The 22,595-nt window shown below is 34.0% G+C and overlaps 1 protein-coding gene across 1 annotated transcript in view; it reads left to right on the forward strand.

Annotated features, from left to right (window-relative positions):
* Positions 1 to 22,595, forward strand: part of IQCM (IQ motif containing M) — a 426,883-nt gene that overhangs the window by 318,520 nt on the left and 85,768 nt on the right. The window lies entirely within an intron of this gene.

The raw sequence follows: 22,595 nt of genomic DNA on the forward strand, positions 1-22,595 counted from the left end.
AGAATCCTTTGGGCTGTACCTTCAACTATATGTGACTACTACTTATCTCTGGTGCCAGACCATAGTCTGAGCATCATCTCACTTTAACTGTTGCAATAGCAACCTCACACACTGCTCAGATGCTAACCTTGCCTCTCCCTGCCACACAATCTATTTCCAATACAGCTATCAGAATGATCTGTTGAAATATGTCAGGTTGTGTCTTTACTCTTGTCAGAACTTCTCATTAGTTTCCTGATTTAACTCAGTTAAGACCAAACCCTTCACTAGCCATTAAAACTATGCATTATCTGGCTCCATCTCTTCCTACTTTCCTCCTCACTCACACAACTCCTATCCCACTGACTGCTTTGTTTTTCCTTGAACACAGCAGCCACATATCAACCATTTCTTCTTCCTGGAATACTTTCTACCCATATATTCACCTAATTTCCCTATCTCTTTCAAGACTTAGTCCAAATGATACCTTCTCAATTATGTCTACTCTGACATCTTTATAGTACAGCCCCCTTCCTGATCACTGTACTCTTCATCCCTCTGTTCCTACTTTGTCATTCTTATTAGTATTTGAATACTTACTGCTGTCTAACATGCCATACTGGATATTTTTCATTCGTTCCCTCAGAGCCATTCTCCACTCTGCTCAGTGCCCTGGGGTGATGAATTGTATGAACCGAATCAACAGGCTCCCTGGTCCTTGGAGTTTTGGTCGTGTGTAATCAATGGGAGGCAGCAGCACTAGATCAGAGGACAAAGGGACAATGAGGCTGGGGTATTTATTTCCCCAGATCCTTCCCTGCTGTGTCTCTACCCCTGGCTGCCTTGCTCTGCAGAAATTGATAGCTCCCATCATATGGCCCTTAAGAATTTTGATAACTCTGACCTTTTTTGGTTCCATCAGGCCTATTGTTACAACAGCTCCCTGAAATTCTTCATCCTGAGATTATGCACTAACCCTTGTTAGTTTCCCTAAACCTTGACAGGTTTTAAAGTAGTCTACCTATTAAAAATTTTATTAGGTATGTTATCTGTTTTCTATCTGAGATCCAACCTGAAAAACATACTGAATCCTCTGGCACTCTTGCTAACACTTGTAGACAGCTAAGCCCTTTGTGTTTTTAGTCTGCTTGAAATTAAGCATCCCCAGCTCTTTTTCCTTTTTTTATATAAAATTTTTTATGTCTTTACTATTTTATTTTGAGAGACAGAGACAGTGAGCGAGCGGGGGAGAGGCAGAGAGAGAGAGAGGGAGACACAGAATCTGAAATAAGCTCCAGGCTCTGAGCCGTCAGCACAGAGCCCAATGCAGGGCTCGAACCCACGGACTGAGATCTGACCTGAGCCAAAGTCAGACACTTAACCAACTGAGCCACCCACACGGCCCTCCCCAGCTCATTTTCAGTAAGCAGTCTAGAATATTCTGTGGAGCCCTCCTTTGGTCATGTTCCTCTGGATAAATTCCACAAAAAGTGTAATGCATGGAATTAAATGTATCATTTCAACCCATGCAGAAATAAACAAAACAAGCATCTCCTTTGATCAGATTCTTGCATTTCTATTAGTGTAAATTAAACACTCCTTAATTGAACATTGTGGTTGTGGTTGTGGTTGTTGTTGTTATTCCTCATTTATGAGCCAATGAAGAAAGGCTTTCAGGTTGTATGATACATGCCACACAATTCTTTTACTCAAGGGCTTGCGATCTAGTGGGAAGGAGCGAGGCAAGTAAACAGTGAAGGTGATGATGTGCTCTAACTGGTATGACAGAGGTGTTCACATTAACATTGTTTGGAGCCGCTTCAAACTACTGATCCACTGAAACAATATTTGTCGCAGTGAAAATTATATATTGGATCAGCCTAGGTTTTCATTTCAATAATATCAAGTGGTTTACTTTTTGAAAATCTGATGAGCAAAACTATATTTCAGTCGTTTCAATGTGTTCTTCTCTGTTTGTAAATGAAATTGACTTATTCAAATATTCATTAACCATTTGTATTTCTTCTTCAGCTAATTTCTTGATAATTTTTAAACTATTTCTCTCTTTGTTAGATTGTCTTTTTCATTAATTGGTTAGAGCTCTTAGTAACTTTTGTAGATTAACCCTTTGGTACATAGATTGTAAATATTTTCTTTTTACTAGTTGGATATCATTTGATATGCTGTATTTTCATTGTCATTCAATTCAAAAGATGTTCTAATTTCTAGTGAGATATATCTATCATTATCATCTATCATTTATCTACTTTACTGATGCATCATTTGGAAGTACATTGCTTAATTTCCCAGCATTTGTAGATTTACTAGTTATCTTTTTAAAAATTGTATTGATTTCTGGCTTAACTTCACTATGGTCAGAAAGCATACTCTAAATTGTTCTACCCCTTACTATGTGTTGAAATTTGCCTTATGGTTCAGAACATGGTCATTTTTGGTAAATGTACAGTTTGAAAAGAATGTGTATTTTAGGTCAGATTTGTTAATTACATTGTCAAGAACTCCATAGTCTTACGAGTTTTTATATAAATGTTTTATAGGTTATTGAGATAGATATTTTAAAATCTGTTATAATTGTATATTTGTCTGTTTTTCCATGGGCTTATCAATTTTTGCTTTATAATATTTTAGTAGTAGAAAATAAATTTAGAATTGTTATACTTATGGATTGATACTTTTTATTATTATGAAATTTTCCACTGTATCTCTTGTTAAAAATTTACTTTGTTTCATTTTATTATAATTACAGTTAAAATAGCACCTTTGCTGAATGGTATATCTCTTTCAATGTATTGTCTTTTAAGGTTTGCATGTCCTTATATTTAAGATGTGGCTTTTGTAAACGGCATGAAATTTGCTTTTGTTGTTATCTAGTCTGACAATCTTGGTTAGTTGCATAATTTATGCTATTTATATTTCATATCTCTTGCCATATGTTTGTGTTGAAATCTCCCTTCTCATTATTCATTTTCTATTTGCTCCACTTGTTCTACATTCACTTTCATCTCGATTCTTGAATCTCTTGTGATTGGTTTTATTTTTTTCAGTTTTATTCTCTGTCATTTGTTAAACTGTCTTTTCTGTCTTATTTGTAGTTATTTTAGAGATTACAACATGAATATTGTTAATACTTAATCTAAATTAACTGACCACTTCTTAGAGTGCAATGTTTTCGAACACTTAAACTCCATTTTACTTCTCCAATTTGTCTTTTGGTCTATAATGGCAATTCTTTAAATTCTAAAATCTCGCGTAGCATTTTTATATAGTTTGTATTCAATTTTTAGAAAATTCATTATTGGGGCCCCTGGGTGGCTCAGTGGTTAAATGTCCCACTCCAGTTCAGGTTATGATCTTGCAGTTCATGGGTTCGAGCCCTGCATTGGCTCTGTGCTGACAGCTCAGAGCCTGGAGCCTGCTTTGGATTCTGTGTGTGTGTCTCTCTCTGCCCCTCCCCTGCTCATGCTCTGTCTCTCTCTTAAAAATGAATAAACATTAAAAAAACTTGTTAATGCATAATCTATGCTTACCAGTGATTCTTCTTTGTATTTATATTGCTTGGGTTTCCTGGTGCTTCCTGAATTTCTGGTTTGATTTTTTACATAACTTTAGTTTATGAATTATATCTCATTCTCCCTCTTTTCTTCTGAGACTTCATTACATATGTGCTAAACCTTTGCATTTTTCTCAAATATCCTTATTTTCCTTTCTGTGAATTCTAGTTTTTTGCTTATCTTGCTATTTGGGCACATATTTTCTATCACACACACACATGCAACTATACATTCTTCTGATTCAGCTCTAGTGATTTATATTACGATTTGATATCATTTGGGAGTAAAATGAAATAATTGTATTTTAATAAGAACCTCCAGCTATCTGGTATTAACCAACAGCATCCCTGTCTATGCTGGGAATCCATCTATATTAATTATGTCTCAGCATATTGTAATAATTTTCTGTCCCTTCCAGTCTGAAACTACCTCATCTGGTTTGATAAGATTCTGACTAACTAATTTTATACTTTCATTAAAACCTGGCTTTTTTTTTTTTGCACAGTGTTGCTCATGGCTCCAGTGGCTTTCAGTGTATTTTCACTCCTCCATTCCTTCTCCGGGGCAGTTACTGTCTCAATGCTGGGCAAGAGTTGGGCTAGGAAAGGCAATGGTATCCTTATTTGTCTGCCTGTGTTAGCTTTGGTGGTCTCTGCTGTTCTAACTTACTGTATGTAGACTAAGTGTCTATGGTGAGGGCTTCAAAATGACTTCCTGCAGAAGAGCTCACACCCAAATAGCCCGTATAGGCATTGATGGCCCTTTGCTAGACTAGACTACATCTTCTGGGTATTTCCCAGTTGTAGTGTCTTAATATATTCCTCTAATGCTCAAATCTGTTTTCATGATTATTTTGAAGGTTTGAACTAAACCAAGCAACATAACCACCCTGCCCCTCACCATCTCCTGAATCTATCTATGTGCCTTTGTTTCCTGGAAACTGGGTATATAAGGCAGCCCTTCTTTTTCCCTCCAGGGTACCTTCATCTCTACCAGTGGTGGTGGCGTTTGTGCAGTGAGGTGAGCATTGAGGGCAATTAGAGCTGGTTCCACAGTATACATCTCTCAGCAAGCTTTAACAGCTTGTCGCTTTCTAGACTTAGAATTTAGTACATTAGTTTCTTGTTTGTACTCATCTGTGAATCTTAATTACCAGTTTTGTCCTTTGGCTCCTAAGAGCATCCCATTATATACAGAAACATCATAGTTTTAGTGACCATGTTGCAAGTGTTTATATGGAGCTTGAAGACCAACTAAAAGTGTGTGTATTATTTATGTAAACTGTGCTTGCCAAGTCATGTATTTCATACCTTTTGTTAGGTAAACAGTTGAAAAGTCAAATATAATACTGTTCATTGAATTTTTTTCTTATTATACCAAATAGCATATGGAAAAGTGCATAAAGATTAGCATTTAAATATACTTCTCTTTTTGCTTTACATATCATTAATATGCTGTCAATTCTTATATAAATGGTTCAGGTACTTGCACAGACTGGTTAGTATCACAGATATGAAAATGGGGGAAGGACAAAAACAATAATAATATTATGGTTTTCTTCTATCTGTGTCTCTATGTATACATCCTGCATCTAGACCTTTTAACTATTCCTATTTTACATAATATTATGATTTTTATTTGTAACTACCAAGAAGGGGGAGGACTTGGACCTGAGCTATTCAAAATGGTAATTAATTAAAAAGTTAAAAGTTAAAACTTCAGTGCCTTGAAACTAATCCCATTGCAAGTACTCAAGAGCCACATGTTGCTAATGACTACCATATTGGGCAGCACAGATAACAGAACATTTGTATCATCTCAGGAAGTTCTATTAAGTAGTTCTGATCATGTAGAACTAGAACCTAAAGATGGTGTAGATCTCCCGGGTAAGGCAAAGCAATCTCAAAAAGTTCCATCAAAAATGATCATTGGAAGTACAATTAGGTAAGTCAAGTCTGCATGAGAAGGGTCCAGTGGCTTGCCATAGGTAAGCAAGGTATCGGCATCTGAGGCTATGATAGCAGGCAATAGTCAGATGTCAGGGTAGGAAAGTCAGACCAATCTGGTGAGAGACAGAATTAAGGGGGTGGTTGCCTACTCCAGAGAGCTCTAGCAAGATGAAAGTAGGACAGGTTCTAGTTCTAGATGAGACTAGAAAATCAGCAAGATCCTATGTTAAGAATTTGGTTTGGGTGGAGGTAGGGGAAAGGAAGAATTTGAGTACTGGGTTGGGAGGGATTTTTAGGAGAAGACTAATGTTTATTTATGAGAATCTAGTCTAGAAAAAATGAGTAGAGGTGCCTGGGTGGCTCAGTTGGTTAAGTGTCCGACTTCAGCTCAGGTCATGATCTCACAGTTCATGGGTTCGAGCCCCAGGTTTCATGCTAACAGCTCAGAGCCTGGAGCCTGTTTCAGATTCTGTGTCTCCCTCTCTCTCTGTCCTTTCTCAACTCATGCTCTGTCTCTCTCTGCCTCAAAAATAAATAAACTATAAAAAATTTAAAAAGACAATTAGTAGAGTTAGATGATAATTTCAGAATAAAGCTGATTTAACAGCAATTAAGCTGCCCCTGATTAAGAATATGATGAAGAACAGAATACTGAGAGAGGGTTAAGTGTTCCTTTTTGTGGGATTATAGGTGATGAAAGTCTGAGATTAATAGTTCATTATAATTAGGTGAGTAGCAATATTACATATACAGGAAAAGAGGAAAAAGATGCTTTATAATTTTACTTTTACACCCAAAGTAGAAACAAATGTGAATGTGCAGTTCATTCCAATTTCTTATCTGAAGAGCTACTTCTTTGAGATTCAAGTTGTTGTTTTTTTTCCCCCAAGCAGCATGGTTAGGAACTTGCTAAAGAAAGGTTCATACTTATTGGGTCTACTGGTGTTATTTTCATGTTTTACTTGTAAACTTTTTTTTAAAAAGCTAAGTCTATGTTATTTCTCCAAAAATTATGAACATCTGGTATGACAATTGCAATCATTCCTTTAAATTCATTATGATTTTAATTTTGATACTCAGCCATCATATTTTGAAATGCCATATTTACTCTAAGTTACCTAATTAATATGTTATAGCCATCTTATAATAAAAGGGTTCATTTTAAAGGGAAATGAAATAAAACCCCATATGCTTAGTATTGAGATAGTAGTTACAATAATGCTCTATTTAGGGACTTGTAATTTAGCCATCATGATTTCATAACCAATTGTTCCCCAGCCCTCAGGGATTAAGAATATGGTTTCCATGGTAATTCTGGATTCTAAAAATGCTCATCTTTGCCCTAAATGGATAGTAAATAGTTTGAATAGAAAACGACATGCCTGTTAGCCAGGATTATACTTTAGTGTTGTAAGAAAGAGAAATACACTACCTATTTAAAAATAGACTATCATCAGGGTACCTTAATAGGCTTCAAGTCTGTAAAATCACAACCCCATGACTGTCAGTGTTAACAAAAGCTTGTTCTTTAATTACCTATATTGCATTCAGCTTCTGTTTCCTTCCCAAACCCAATTATGGCTAATAGCGGGGGTAAGGTGTATTCCTGTTGTTTAATTTTAAAGTGCTCTTTTTGATTTTCATTAGTCTTCATGAGTTAATGAATCAGGTTCAGATTTTCATTGGACACCTCCAGCTTACTAGCCTTTACTTTGCCTGCATATATAAGTAGAATTTTTATATAATGTGGGTGTCTTTATTATTTTCCTTAACCAAAAGCAGTTTCCTAAATGATGGAGATCATGCTATTTTTCTAAGTTCTTATTAACAGGTTTTTTTAATGCAATTCCTCACACCAAGGTGATATTTTGAAATTTGTAGAAAAGAGAGGGGGAACTTTTATTTATCCCTTCCTCCTACAAATTCATTTTGTCTCAGTGTGTTGTACATTGTCTAATCATTCTCCACAGCTCAGATTCATATCTTCTCCTGTGGAGACTAGCAGCCTGACTTCTAGAATTGAATTCAGAATAATTCAGCAGTCTAATTTCTGATTTAATTTTCTGCTGTCCAACTGTGGTGTTAACCCAGCTCTGAGAATTGAATGTAATTGTGGCACTTCGCCTCACTTGAAAATACTTATGTATCTATTCCTCATGCACAACAGAGTCATTGTTTCTGTGATAACTAATGAGCTCTGAGTGGAAAATGGAGAAAAAGACACATGCAAGATAAATAAGAAAAGACAAGAGACTTGAACAGCAGGAAACTGTTCTCTTCCTTTATTGAAAGTTAACTTCAGTGTACTATCTGTAGGTGGTACATGCTGTTGTGGAGATAGGGTAAGATGAGTAGTTTTTCATCTATCCCTCTAATGCTCTTTTTCTCTCCCATGTCTTTAGAGTAGTCAAGTAAATGGATAGTGAGACAGTAGTCAGGCCTCTCATTATTTTGACTGGGTTATTTTCTTTCTGAAGAAGTGTCATTATTCTGATTATGGTTTGTCCCTGAAAAAGATCCTTCCTCTACATTAGTGAGGGAGTCCATTGATAACTTTTTCACTCAATATTCATTGATAACAGCAACAGTGATGCCAGTTGGACTTATGCAGACATGTAGAATCTCAAGCTCCACCCCAACCCTACCAAATCATAATATGCCTTTGGGTACCACATATATAGATCTCCAAAGAGCTCATCGATGACTTAATAAATTTTACGTTATCTTAGTCACACTTTATCTAGAAAGCTACAAAATATATATAAATAGAGTATATAAAAACAAATTTTTATAGTGTAAGATCTTTACTTTGTCATCTTCTAATACTTTAATAAGAAGGCTTTTGAGGAATACAAGTTTGTTTTTTAACCATTCTCAGGCTTCTATTCCTTCCTTCTAGCTTAGATTTGAGTTTCCCCAAGCAGTTCTAAGGGAATTAATATTTATCTTCCATCCATGCCACAGCCATTTTGACCATTTATATTCTGGGCAGATGGTTTCTCCAATATATCATCAATATTTAGTCATTCATTACTTCTTTGTAACAAACAACCTCATAGGGTGATACAAGACAAGATACTTCCATTGGGCCAAATCCAAGTTTTGATAACATTCAATCTTTTCAAATGGCAATTTCTGCTCTTGAAAGTGATCCACAATACCAGGATACCTCAGAGTCGATATGTGTAAGCTATCCCTTCAGTTTTATTGGTTTCATGTTGCCATTGGTAAGAAACGTGCCACGCTAAAATTGTTCTTTCCTCCCAATCAATTTCAGAATTAGAAATGAAATCAAAAGTGTTCTATTTTCTTCATGTTTCTTTTCTTTGACTTTTCTAATCTAAGCTGATGTATGTTTTTTAAAAAGATAGATGTTGGTAAGCATAACGTTTTTCTTATCAAGAGGTTATGACTCTTGATGTCATAACATGGTAAGAGTGGTCATTAGATGTTGCCTTACCATGAACAGTAGCATTCCCTGTGACCCTTTACCTATTCAGATTGAAACACTACTAACATAGTTTGATACTGATTTTTGTTAACAGAGTAATTTTTAAGGTAGGATAATAGTAGTAAGTTGAGGGGTCCAGCAGGATTTTGAAAATCAATATATGATTATTTTTTAATGAAATAAAGATTTTCCAATGACCATCAGTAATTTTTTGGTCTACATGGCAATAGTGAGTATTAAAATACCTTACAGCTTTCTCTATGCACTAGTTGATTTTTACACTCAGTCATTTGGTCCTATTTTCCTTCCTTCTTCATCTTTTTTTCCTTCCTTCCACCTTTCCATTTTCCTCTTTCTTTCTTCTATTATATTGCTATTGAACCTCTTAGATGACACTCTATATGATACCAAAAAACTTCCATCTTTCATCTTTAACTTGAGGCAATATAATCATATTACCTGGGGTAACTAAAACATTTATTTGGTAATTCTAAAGTGGACATTTTATACAACTAAAAAACATGTATGTATGTATGTATGTATGTATTCAATCATTTCTAAAACCTTGAAATTAAGTTAAAATTAGGTTATGAAATTAAGGGGTAAAATGGGAAGGTATTTTTTAATTTGATTTTGCAAGTACTTCTTCATAGTTTTCTTTTCAGTTAATCCATCAGCCAATGTTTACTGAGTGCCTACTAAGTGCTAGGTATTGGAAAGACACTAGTGAATGACTGACAATGCCAAGTCTGGCCTTTAGGGGATATATTGTGATAAATATCTCAACACAGAGCATGCTTTTCTTTCATTCTGTGTCTGTTTTATCCCATTGAAATAAGAAAATCCACAACTTTTTTACATTCAACTTGAGTATATGACCATACCATAGCCTCTTAGAATAGAGAGTATAATGTTTCTTGAGCTATAAATCCTTTTGTTTCCATATAGAGAGAGCTACTCTAAAAAATGGGAATATTTTCATGGCATTAGCCAGGGATTTACATTCCCACCACAGTATAATCTATTGGTGCTGAAAGTAAAATAACAATAACAGAACTCTCCCTTTAGCTCTGTTATGAATTATGTTAGCCACTGGGATGGCTGCTTAGAGCACCCAAATGATAAACTATTTAATGTGTGGTACTGCATAATCCCCCAAACCTAGTACTTTAAGGAGGATCATCAAAACTAAATAGTTTTTATAGGTTGAATTTGTATATTTGAAAGCTATAAATCAGTTAAGTTCTCTATTCTTGACCACTTGAAGGAAAGCTTTTGCTCCAAAAATATTAAATTATGAATTAGCTTTCAAAATGTTTGACAATTTGTCTATAAGAAAAACATTGGATAAAATAGTTTTTTAAGATTAAAAATTTTTTAAATATTTAATTTTGAGGGGGGAGAGAGAGAGAGAGAGAGAGAGAGGGAGAGGGAGAGGGAGAGGGAGAGGGAGAGGGAGAGGGAGGGAGGGAGAGGGAGAGGAAGGGGCAGAGGGAGAGGGAGACAGAGAATCTAAAGTAGGCTCCAGGCTCTGAGCTGTCAGCACAGATCCCAAAGCAGGGCTGAAATTCACAAACCATGAGATCATGACCTGAGCCAAAGTCAGAAGCTTAAATGACTGAGCCTCTAAGGCACCCTTGGATAAAATAGTTTTAATCTCTTTTTTCTAATATTTTCTGTAAGAAAATCAACTTTCAAATTATTTTTCTCTTTTGCAAATAAAACATTAACAAATTAAAATTTACTGTACAACAAAGTAACTTAATTTTAAAAGATTGGCATTTAAGAAAAGTCAAAAGACACTAAGAAGATTAGAGAATAGCCTTCTGCTTTATCATTGAATGTTCTCAATATTTTCACTAATTTCCAGTTGCCTTTCATCAATCTTAGTTCCTAAGTTTACTCATTGGATACATATGTTAGTAAATTTTATTTAATAAAATTTTTTTAATGTTTATTTTTGAGGGGATATAGACAGAGTGAAATTGGGGGAGGGACACACACACACACACACACACACACACACACACACACACAGAATCTGAACAGGCTCCAGCTCAGAGTTGGAGCTCAGAGCCCAAGGTGGGAAGGTGAGGCTCCAACTCAGAAAATACAAGATTGTCAGGCAAAATCAGATGCTTAACAGACTGAGCCACCCAGGTACCCCAATAAGTTTTAGATAAGAGGTTTTATCATCTCTTTTACTGGAATTTATTTTGTTTATATATTCAAAATTTATTTACTACACAAAATATACTGTTTACCTGTTAGGGAAGTTTCTTTTACATTCTTTGTTGGTCCTATTTTAAAGTAATAAAATCACATTATTTCTCAGATGGCCAGGATAATTTAAGCAAACTGATTAGCCACAATGCCTGTATGATTAAACAGTTTCTTTTTTCTTTTTGTTAATTTATTTATTTTTGAGAGACAGAGAGAGACAGAGTGTGAATGAGGGAGGGGCAGAGAGAAAGAGACACAGAATGTTAATCTACTTTTTAAAAAAAATCATAGCCTTAATAACACTGTAGTCATTTATTCATTAAGACATTGAACAAATGTTTATCAAATCCAGAGTTGAGCTTTCCATTAGGCATTGGTAGAGGAGGATAGGCATCATCTCCATTTTCTAGGCAAGTGGGCATTGTAACTTGAAGACGACGGTAAAGAGGATTCCAGACCAAGAGAACCATAGGTTTCTCAGTCTAAATATTTGAATAATTTTATGAATAATTGCTATTTATATATATAGTTATAAGTAATATATATAACTAATGAACAGCTTTATTGAAAAATAATTTACATACCATTAAGTTCATCTTTCTAATGTGTACAGTTCAGTAGTTTCTGGCTTATTTGTAGAACTGTGCAACCATCACCAGAACCTAATTGTAGAACATTTTTATCATCCCTAAAGGAAACTTTGTAACCATAGTAGGCACTTCCCATCCTCTACCTGACTGCTGTCCACCCCCAAATCCCCAGCATTGGTCAACCACTACTGTAATTTCCTTTCTGTCTTTATGGATTTGCCAATTCTAGATATAATCATAAAACAAAAGAATATAAAATGTGGTATTTCATAACTGACTTTTTTCACTTAGCATAAGGTTTTAGAAGTTCCTCAATGTTGTAGCATTTATCAGTATGTAATATATTTTTAAAGAAATTTAATGTTTACTTATTTTTGAGAGAGAGAGAGAGCAGGGGAAGGGCAGAAAGAGAGAGAGGGAGACACAGAATCTGATGCAGGCTCCAGGCTCTGAGCTATCAGCACAGAGCCTGACGCAGGGCTTGAACTCATGGACTGTGAGATCATGACAGCCAACATCAAACGCTTAACCGACTGAGCCACCCAGGTGTCCCTGTATTTTATCTTTTTTTATTACCAAATAATATTTCATCGTATTGATAAGCCACATTTTGTTTATTCATTAATCAGTTGATGGACGTTTAGGTTGTCTCCACATTAGGGCTGTTTTTAATAGTGCTGTGATGGACATTTGTGTACAGTTTTTTTGTGTGGAAACATGTTTTCATTTCTCTTGGGTTCATATCTAAAAGCAGGATTGCTGAGTCATGTGATAATCCTATCTTTACCATTTTGAGGAACTGTGAAACTCCTTCCCAAAGTAGTTACATCATTTTACAATCTTAGCAACAGTTACTTATGTGTGAAGTATGTATTTCACTTTGCTTTGTATTCATATTTCTCTGATGACTAATGATGGTAAGTATCTAATCATACACTATTGACTCCTTATATATCTTCTCTGGAGAAAAGTCTATTCAAATCATTTGCCCATTTCAAAATTGGATTATTTGTCTTTTTATTGTTGAGTTGTGAGAGTTTCTTACATAAACTGGATAGAAGTTCATTATCACAAATAACATTTATAGATATTTTTTCCCAGTCTGTGGGTTGTCTTCATTTCCTTGATGGTGTTCTTTGGAGTCAAACTTTTAATTTTATTTTAAGTTAAAATTTTTTTCCATAATATTTTATTGTCAAATTGTTTTCCATACAACACCCAGTGTTCTTCCCCATAAGTGCCCTCCACCATCACCACCACCTCTTTTCCCCCCTCCCCCTTCCCCTTCAACTCTCAGTTCATTTTCAGCATTCAATAGTCTCTTAAATTTTGCATCCCTCTCTCTCCCCAACTCTCTCTCCCTCCTCCACTCTCCCTGGTTCTCCGTTAGGTCTCTCCCATTTTCCTGTTAGACCTATGAGTGCAAACATATGGTTTCTGTCCTTCTCTGCCTGGCTTACTTCGCTCAGCATGACACCCTCAAGGTCCATCCACTTTCCTACAAATGGCCATATGTCATTCCCTCTCATTGCCATGTAGTACTCCATTGTGTATATATACCACATCTTCTTGATCCACTCATCAAGTGATGGACATTTAGGCTCCTTCCATGTTTTGGCTATTGTTGACATTGCTGCTATGAACATTGGGGTACCCGTGCTCCTATGCATCAGCATTTCTGTCTCTCTTGGGTAAATCCCTAGCAGGGCTATTGCTGGGTCATAAGGGAGTTCTATGGATAGTTTTTTGAGGAGCCTCCACACTGTTTTCCAGAGTGGCTGCACCAGTTTACATTCCCACCAACAGTGTAGGAGGGTGCCCGTCTCTCCACACCCTTGCCAGCATCTATAGTCTCTTGATTTGTTCATTTTAGCCACTCTGACTGGCGTGAGGTGGTATAAGTTAAAATTTTTTTGTTAAATTTATCCTTGTTGTTGTTGTTGTGTTTTTGATATTATTTCTGAGAAACCATGACCAAATCAAAGGTTATGAAGATTTATTCCTATTTTCTTCTAGGGTTTTTTATAGCTTAAAGCTTATATTTAGGTCTATGAATCATTTTGGGTTATTTCTTGTATTTAGTATGAGGTAGGGGTCTAAATTTACTCATTCTTAGTATGTAAATTTCACATTCCTTTTGTTGAATTAAAAAATTTTTTTTAATATTTATTTTTGAGAGAGAGAGCATGAGCCAAGAAGGGGCAGAGAGGGAGAGAGAGACAGGATCTGAAGTGGGTTCTGCACTGAAACCAGAGACCCTGATGTGGGGCTCACATTCATGAATCTGAGTCAAAGTCAGATGCTTGACTGAGCGGTCTAGGCACCCCTGGTTAAATTAATTTTTAATTATTTTCTTTTTTATGCTGTTATGAGTGGAATTCTTAAAGTCATTTTTGGATTGTATTTCTCTGCTGCCTTTTTACAAACCATATTGTTTTGTGCCTGGGCTACGGCAAATAGTCTCTCATCTGATCTCTGTCCTTCCAATATTACTTTTCAGCACCTATGAATCAAAGTGGTCTATTAAATATATAAATTAAATCATAACATACCCAAAAGAAAACCCTTTTATACCCTTTCATTATATTTATAAACTGTTGTGGACAAGGCTAGATGTCATCTAGGTCCTGCCTATATTTCCAGTCTCATCACTAATCTCCCACGATCTCTATAATGCAGCCACATGGGTCTTTTACTTCCAACTTAGTACATCCCGTTACCTGTTGTTTAAAGCTTGTCTACTATACCCTCTCTTTTAAAACTTTCAAATGTTTTTTTTTTTTAATGGAACTTTTCTAGAAAATAGTCGATTTCATTTCAGTTGTTTAGCAGCTTTAGTGAGGCCTAACTGATAGACGATAAGCTCATAATATTTATTTGTTTTTCCCAAACTGAATTGCCTTTGAATCTTTGTCAAATACCAGTATAACCATGTCTGGGTGTACTTCTGTACTCTCCATTCTATCGTATAAGCCTATTTGCATGTTTTTATATGAATACCACATTTATTGATCACTGTAGCTTTGTATGAAGCCTTTAAATTAACTGGTATAAATTTTCCAATTTTATTCTTCTTTTTCAAAACCATTTTAGCTAGTCCATATATTGGCATTTCCATACGAATTTTGGAATCATATTTCAATTTTTACAAAGTTATGATGGCAATGAATCCCATAGATAAATTTGGGGAGAATTGACATCTTAACAATGCTGTCTTCTGATCTGTGAATATGATATATCTTTCCATTTGTTTAAGTTTAATTTCTCTCAGAAATGTTTGTAGCTTTCACTGTTCAAGTCTTGCATAACTTTTTTTCTAGTTTATCTTTATATATTTGATATAATGTAGTTTTTAAAATATCAAACTGAAGTTTTGTTGCATGTGTATAAAAACATAATTGATTTTGTAATTTGCAACCTGGCCTAACTCACTTATTAGTTCTAGTAGTTTTTTGTAGGTTCCATAGAATTTTCTACTTAAATATGTAGTCTGTGAATAAAGACAGTTTCACTGCTTCCTTCCCAAAACAGATCCCTCGACCCCTTTATCTGGCTTTAAAGCACTAACTAGAACAACTGTGTTAAAAAGAAGTTGGGAACACTTGTTTTTGCTTTGTTCATGACCATGGAAAAAAGTATGCAGTTTATCACCATTAAATATGTTAGCTGTTGGCTTTCTATGGGTGCCCTTTATCAGGTTGAAGTTCCCTTCTATTCCTACTTTGCTGAAAAGTTTTACCAGAAAAGGATATTAGATTTTAACAAATACTTTTCCTGCATCTATTGAGATGATATCCAGTTATATAATGTGGGAAGTTTAATTGATTGATTTTCAACCATAAAACTAACCCAGAATCTCTAAAATAAACCCCACTTATTCATGATGTATTATCCTTTTTGCGTATTGTTGAATTCATTTTGCTACAATTTTGTTAAGAATTTTTGCATGTATGTTCATGAGAAATATTGTTCTGTCATTTTCTGGTAATGTCTTTCCTTCTTTTTCTGTTGAAATAGTTTCAACTCACTATGGAATGGAAAGCATTCCCTCTTATTGAAGAATCTTGGAGATGTTTCATAGAATTGCTATCATTACTCCATTAAGTATTTTGTAGGATTCATTACTGAAGCCATTTGGGCCTGGAGTTTTATGTAGTATGGTATTTACACATGAATTCAATGTCTTTCATAGATATAGGCTGTCTGTTTCTTCTTAAGTAAGCTTTGCTAATTTGTGTCTTTCAAGGAATTTGTCAATATCATCAAAGTTGTTGAATTTATTGGCATAACATTGTTCATAATATCTCAAGATTCTGTAGTGATGTCACTTTTCTCATTCCTGATATTGGGAAATTTTTTAAATCTTCTCTCTTCTTTTGGCTTAAAGTTTTTATCAATTCTACTGATCTCAAAGAATTATCTTGTTTCATTGTTTTTTTTCATTGATTTTCTATTAGTATTTCACTGTTTTATGCTCAGCCCTGTAGTTTTTTCTTTTCATCTCTAATTTTGGGGTTTCATTTTCTCTTATTTTTCTAGAGTCTTAAGTTAGAAACTTGACTTTTTGGCACACGAAGTATTTCTTTTTCTAATAGAGGCATTTTGTACTATAAATTTCAAAGAACTACATTAGTGACATCCCACAAATGTTAATATTTTATACGTTTATTTTCATTACGTTCAAATATTTTCTAAATTACTTTTTGACCCAGAAATTACTTGGATGCATGCTATATAGTTTCCAGAGATTTGAAGGTTTTCTGGAGATCTCTCTGTTACTGATTTTTCACTTAATTCCTTTGTAGTCCTAGAACATATAGTCTATAACTTGAATCATTTGAAATTTATTGAGACCTTTTTTGATACAAAATTTAATCTATGTGGAAAATATCCTGTGTGCACTTGAAAAAATATACATACATTATGATCCTGTTGGTTTTAGTGTTTTATTCAGTGTCATTATGTTGCTGTTATTTTTATTAAACTCTTTTTATATCCTTAATGGTTTTCTATCTATGTGTTCTTTCAATTACCTAGAGAAGAGTGTTGAAATCCTATTGTTTCTAAAACTTATCTTTGTTCCTCTGTATATATTGTGTCCTTTTTCTCTGGACACTTTAAAGATCATCTATCACCAGTTTTATACAATTTGATTATATGCTGTTATAGTTTCCTTCATGTTTCTTATGCTTTGGGTTCATTGACTTCCTGGGACCTGTGAGTTTACAGTTTTCATTAAATTTAGAAAACTGGCCCTATGACTTCAAATATTCTCTTTTTTCTCTTTATTCTGCTCTTTTCCTTAGGGAAATGGAGTTTCACATATATTAGACTGCTTGAACTTGGTCCTGCAGCTAACTGATAATCTGTTTATATTTTCCCATTCATCTTCCTCTGTTTCTTTTTGCATAGTTTCTAAAGCTATGTTTTCAATTTCAAATACTAGTCTTATATAATGCATTATCTGACGTTAATTCCATCAAGTATATTTTCATTTTAGACATTGTAGTTTTCATCTCTTAATGTTTGATTCTAGATTTATGATGTCATTCATTTACTACTTTACATGTTTAATCTTCTTTTAACTTCTTGAACACAAGGAATATGGTTATAATAATACCTTTAATGTCATTGTCTATTAACTCTATAGTCTGTGTTATTTCCATGTTTGTTTATATAAATTGACTTTTCTCCTCAGGGTTGTACTATTCTGTTTCTTTGCATTTCTGGTAATTTTTACGGGATTCTACACATTTTGAATCCTATCTTATTGGTGTTTGATATTTTTATTCCTATAAATATTATTGTAGTTTCAATCTTTGTAACAGCATTTCTTTTTTTTTTTTTACAAATCTTGCTAAAGTGGCTGATTCTTCCACTACCCACTATATTAATTTTTGTCACATTATTGTACATTTGCCCTTTGTTACATGAGTATTAATTTGCATGTATTTGTTTATTTGTGTTTTTATTATTTATCTCATATCCTGATAGACAATCAGGTCAAGTGCCATTCTGCTCTCTTTTTATTTTTAATACCTTACACAATGTTTAGCACATAATAATTGCTTGATTAAAAATGATTGATTTTTAGATTGTTGCTATTTTAATATCATGTGTTAATATTTTGTTTTGGGGACTTACCAGTTTTGGCAACATTTGAATTTTACTCTAATACATGTAAAATATAAACTATTTTTTGAGCCATCTAATTCTGATTCTATGAAATTATCACTGATTAGCCTCACAGTATTTTAAGGAAATTTAAAACAGTATATTTCCCTGAATTTCTTTATGAAATATTCTACTAAAATGGATGGTTCCTGGAAATACATTTGTATGTGCAATTTAGAAGAAGCATAATGTCTTTCATTTGAATTTTTAACATGAAATCTGTAACTAAACTAAAAAGTTAACATGTGAATAAGTGTCAGACTCATTTTTTTCCTTCAACCACTTCCCAAGATTATTAAAATTAAGGTTTTGGTATCATGTATAAATCCATGTTTCAGCTTGCTGTAACAATTTCTCAAGTTTTCCTCATTCCTGTAAGTTTACTTTCCAATAAAATGACACTTTGCATCTTAAAAAATTTTGTAAAAAACAAATCTATCATTGACACAGATTTCTATTATTATTCAAAAGTTTAAGTATTATTCATATTTGAGCCAGCTAGTTCTTTTGAACAGAGCATATTAGAAAGGCCTAGAATCTTATATTTAATTATTTCATGGGCCAGTTAGCTTGACACAAAGAATTCATTCTGTTTCATCACACAAGAATGAGTTCCTTTTTAAAGACGGCTTTATCATAAATACATCTCAGGGATTATATGAGTCACCAAATAAGAGTGTGAATGGCTCCTTCCAAATTTCTCATGACAAACAATAAAAGAAAAATATCATTGAACTGGAGTTTTAGTTTTTTAAGTCAGTAACATGATAATTTTATCCAAAATATTATATGTCAGAGTATAATAATTATCGCATGTTTTTAATTCCTTGGTGATTTCTCTGAAAGATAAAATAATGTCAAAAGTTTTTTGGGGAAAATGCTTACATGCCAACACTCTTGGAGAATAAATAAGAAATATTCTTTAGTTTGCAACAATAATCTAAATCTCATGGGAGTATAGGGGGAGTATAATATTATATATATAAATATGTATATATTTATATATATAAATATATAAATATATATATATTGGCAGGGTGTCTTTTTGCATGTTTTATTTACAAAGAAATAATATACTTATTGGTAATTGGAGACCCTTAGACTCATGTATTTTATCACATCTTTAATTCCATAATTTGGCTATTATAAATAATTCTGTAATAAACTTAGGGGTGCATCTTTCTTTTCAAATTAATAATTTTGTATTCCTTGGGTAAATACTCAGTAGTGTAATTAATTAATTCTGGGTAGTTCTATATTTATTTCATTTTAATTAATTAACTAATTTTTCTTTTCAAGTAATTACATGTGGGACTTGAACTCACAACCCCGAGATCAAGGGTTGCATGTTCTACTGAGAACCAGGCACCTCAGGATAGCTCCATTTTTAATTTTTGGAGGAACCTCCGTGCTGTTTTCCACTGTGGTTATACCAGTTGCATGGCCACCAACAATGCAGGAAGGTTTCCCTTTTTCCACATCCTCGCCAACATTATTGTTTCTTGTGTTGTTCATTTTAGCCATTCTGACACGTGTGAGGTGCTATCTCATTGTGGTTTTGATTTGTATTTCTCTGATGATGAGTGATGTTGAGAATCTTGTCATGTGTCTGTGTAGGGAAAAAACAGTTTTTAATTCAGATAAGCAGCAGATATGTGACAGCCTAAATGATGGGCAGCTGTACTTCTCAGAAGAAATAAAACATATTCTCTTTTTATTCCCAGCTGCTATCCTAGGTAAAACATGTTGATGCTGCTTGAAACATAAACCTTCCTTTAAAAATCTGAATCAAAATTCAAGATTTTAGGGTAAATGATCAGAGAAATAGCTGTTAGCCTATTATGAAAGTGATGCAGAGAGTAAGAGTACAGATAAAAATGTGCAACTCAGAAGACTTTTTTTTGTGACTACCCAGTGTAGATAACAATCACCCTAAGCACTGGCAACCTACAGCAGGACTACTAAATTAGGTCCCTATAAATTGTTATTTTGGCCCAAAAGTAAGGGTATATATTTTATCTTATTTTTTTATTAGGATCATATTTTTAACTACCAGATGGCTGGTTTAAAATACTGATTTCAATTATAATTTTGAGGTTAGATACCTGGAGTATCAAATATGTACAAACTAAAAAGTTTGATAGTGTATAGATATTTGAAATAACTATTTACATATTTGGTGCCCTCAAGTAGACGAAGACTCAGACATTAATTTTGTTTTAATTTTTTTAATGTTTCTTTATTTTTTTGAGAGAGAGAAAGACAGAGCACAAGTAGGGGAGGAGCAGAGAGAAGGAGACATAGAATCTGTAGCAGGTTCCAGACTCTGAGCTGTCTGCACAGAACCCGACGCAGGGCTCGAACTCAAGAACTGTGAGATCATGACCAAAGCTGAAGTTGGACGCTTAACTCACTGAGCCATCCAGGCGCCTGCAAGACTCAGACGTTTATATAAACACACACATCTAAGTATGGGTATACACATAGCTCCATGAGCTTTTGCAGAAATGTAGATTTACCCTACTTTGACAGCCATGGGCACGTTTTCGGGACTATTCTCTCAGTCACTTATCTCTAGTTAATGCTAATTTTTGAGCCAAGAAGAAAACTTCATTGAAGCATGGAAAAGTGCTGTTGAAGGTCTATTTATAGGTTATATCATTCAAAGGGAGGAGCTAGTTGTCAGCACACTGTCTCTTGATTGTGCTCTAAGGTTAAAGGTAAGAAATGAACATTGTGAATGTGATCTAATTGCCGTGTATACTATGTATCATGTTAGTATATGGTACTTATAAAGGATATTTCAAACCTGAAAGGGAGTGGATGTTAAGGAGAAAGGTAGTCTTTGGATAAACAGTAGTTCTTAATTTTAATGTAGTCAAATTCACCTATCTTTTCTTCTTTACTTTGTATTATTTCTGAAGATTATCCCAGTGCATTTTATGAACTATGTTACATTAACTTTTTCTCTTTTTCTTCAAGACAATACAATATGTTAGGCTCATATTATCAGTTTAACTAATATGTCTTGTCAATTTGCCATGGACCACTAAAAACAATCTGTTTATTATTTCTGCCAGTGCTTTTAATCTTAGTGCTTGCTAATCTGCTTTTCTTTAGTTTCCATATAATTTTTTCTTTACAAAATCTTTAAAGCCCCATTAAAATAGAAAGATAGCAGGTCTCTAATTTACTTTATCCTTTAAGCTTGTTATCCTATGAAAGAAATTAAATAAAGTACAGTGGATTGCATACACACTTATAAATTATGTAATAAGCTTATCTTTATTCAAGCAATTAATCTCGCTCTTTTGGAAAAACCAAGGGGAAATAACCTAAGTTGTCTTATATTTCCAAGAAATAACATGCACAAAACACTGGAATTTGGCTGCTTACCCAATCTCAAATGTCAGAAAAAATATCCTTTAAATATAATAGAACTTTTCTTTTAAAGACAATTATTAGAATAACCTGACTGATATTTACCTACATCTAGAAAATAGCATAAGATGATATACTTCTATATTCATGTAGAAAACAGCATACCTGATGCACTTGTATATTATAGAAAATGTGTGCTATTTATATATTTACAAAAAAATAGTATCCCATGAGAGTTTCTTTCCACATGGCTTTAATTCATTTGGAGAATGGGGAAAGAGAGTTAAATATATACATGTGTGGTCTTTCACCTTTTCATTGGTAAACCTCTAAACTGTTAGAGGCAGCAATGTGTCTGGATAAAATACTACGTATGCTACTCATTGGAAGTTTAGCTTTATCAGAGCTTATTCTACACTGGTTTTGGTCCTTTTAAAGAATCAGCAATTTTAAATACTTAAAAGTATTTCTTAATTCATCAAAACCCTCTATTAACATCCTATCAATAAAATGATAAAATTAAGCTTCCTTTTACTTCTCTCAAACATCTCTCAATCTTAAAAATGTACCTAATGATTTTTTAAAAATATTTTCAGGGTTTCTAACATATATACCTTTTCTCTAAGTCCTACAATTATTCAGCCTTGTGGTTCTATATATTTAAATGAGTTCATTACTTACCAGTTTCCTTCCTTCCTTTTTCTCTTCTTTCCTTCTTCCCTTCCTTAATGTTTTACCATGAGCTTCTCCGTTCTTTAGTTTCTTATTTTGATTCTATTTTAATTGGCTCTATTTTAATAAAATGTGGTGTTTTATTGCTCTGTCTTGTTTTATTCCAGGAAGAGGTTGTGGGGCCATATTTCCTGAAAGTGATTTTTGTGTCTTTATAAAATTGGCTTTATAGAAAACTCTTGGATTAAAACGTCTCTCAGAACTTTTAAGTTATTTTCTTTCTTTGTTGACTGGTTTGGAAGAACTGAAGCCTCTGTTACCACCTGTCCGATGTGATTTGGCTTCCCAAAGGCTACTTTGTATATCCTTAAGTTCATTAGGCTTGCCATGGTCTTTCGGATGTGTGAGCTTGACTAGGCTACAGTTCCCACTTATTCAGTCAAACACTAAACTAGATGTTGCTCCAAGGATATTTTATAGATACGATTGCAGTACATAATTGGTTGACTTTAAGTAAGGGAGATTATCTGGGCAGGCCTGATATAATCAGTAGAAAGGCCTTTAACAGAGCTGAGGCCTCCCTGAGGAGGAAACTCTGCCTGTG

Source organism: Suricata suricatta, chromosome 1 (genome assembly GCF_006229205.1).
Source record: "Suricata suricatta isolate VVHF042 chromosome 1, meerkat_22Aug2017_6uvM2_HiC, whole genome shotgun sequence".
Lineage (NCBI taxonomy): Eukaryota > Metazoa > Chordata > Mammalia > Carnivora > Herpestidae > Suricata > Suricata suricatta.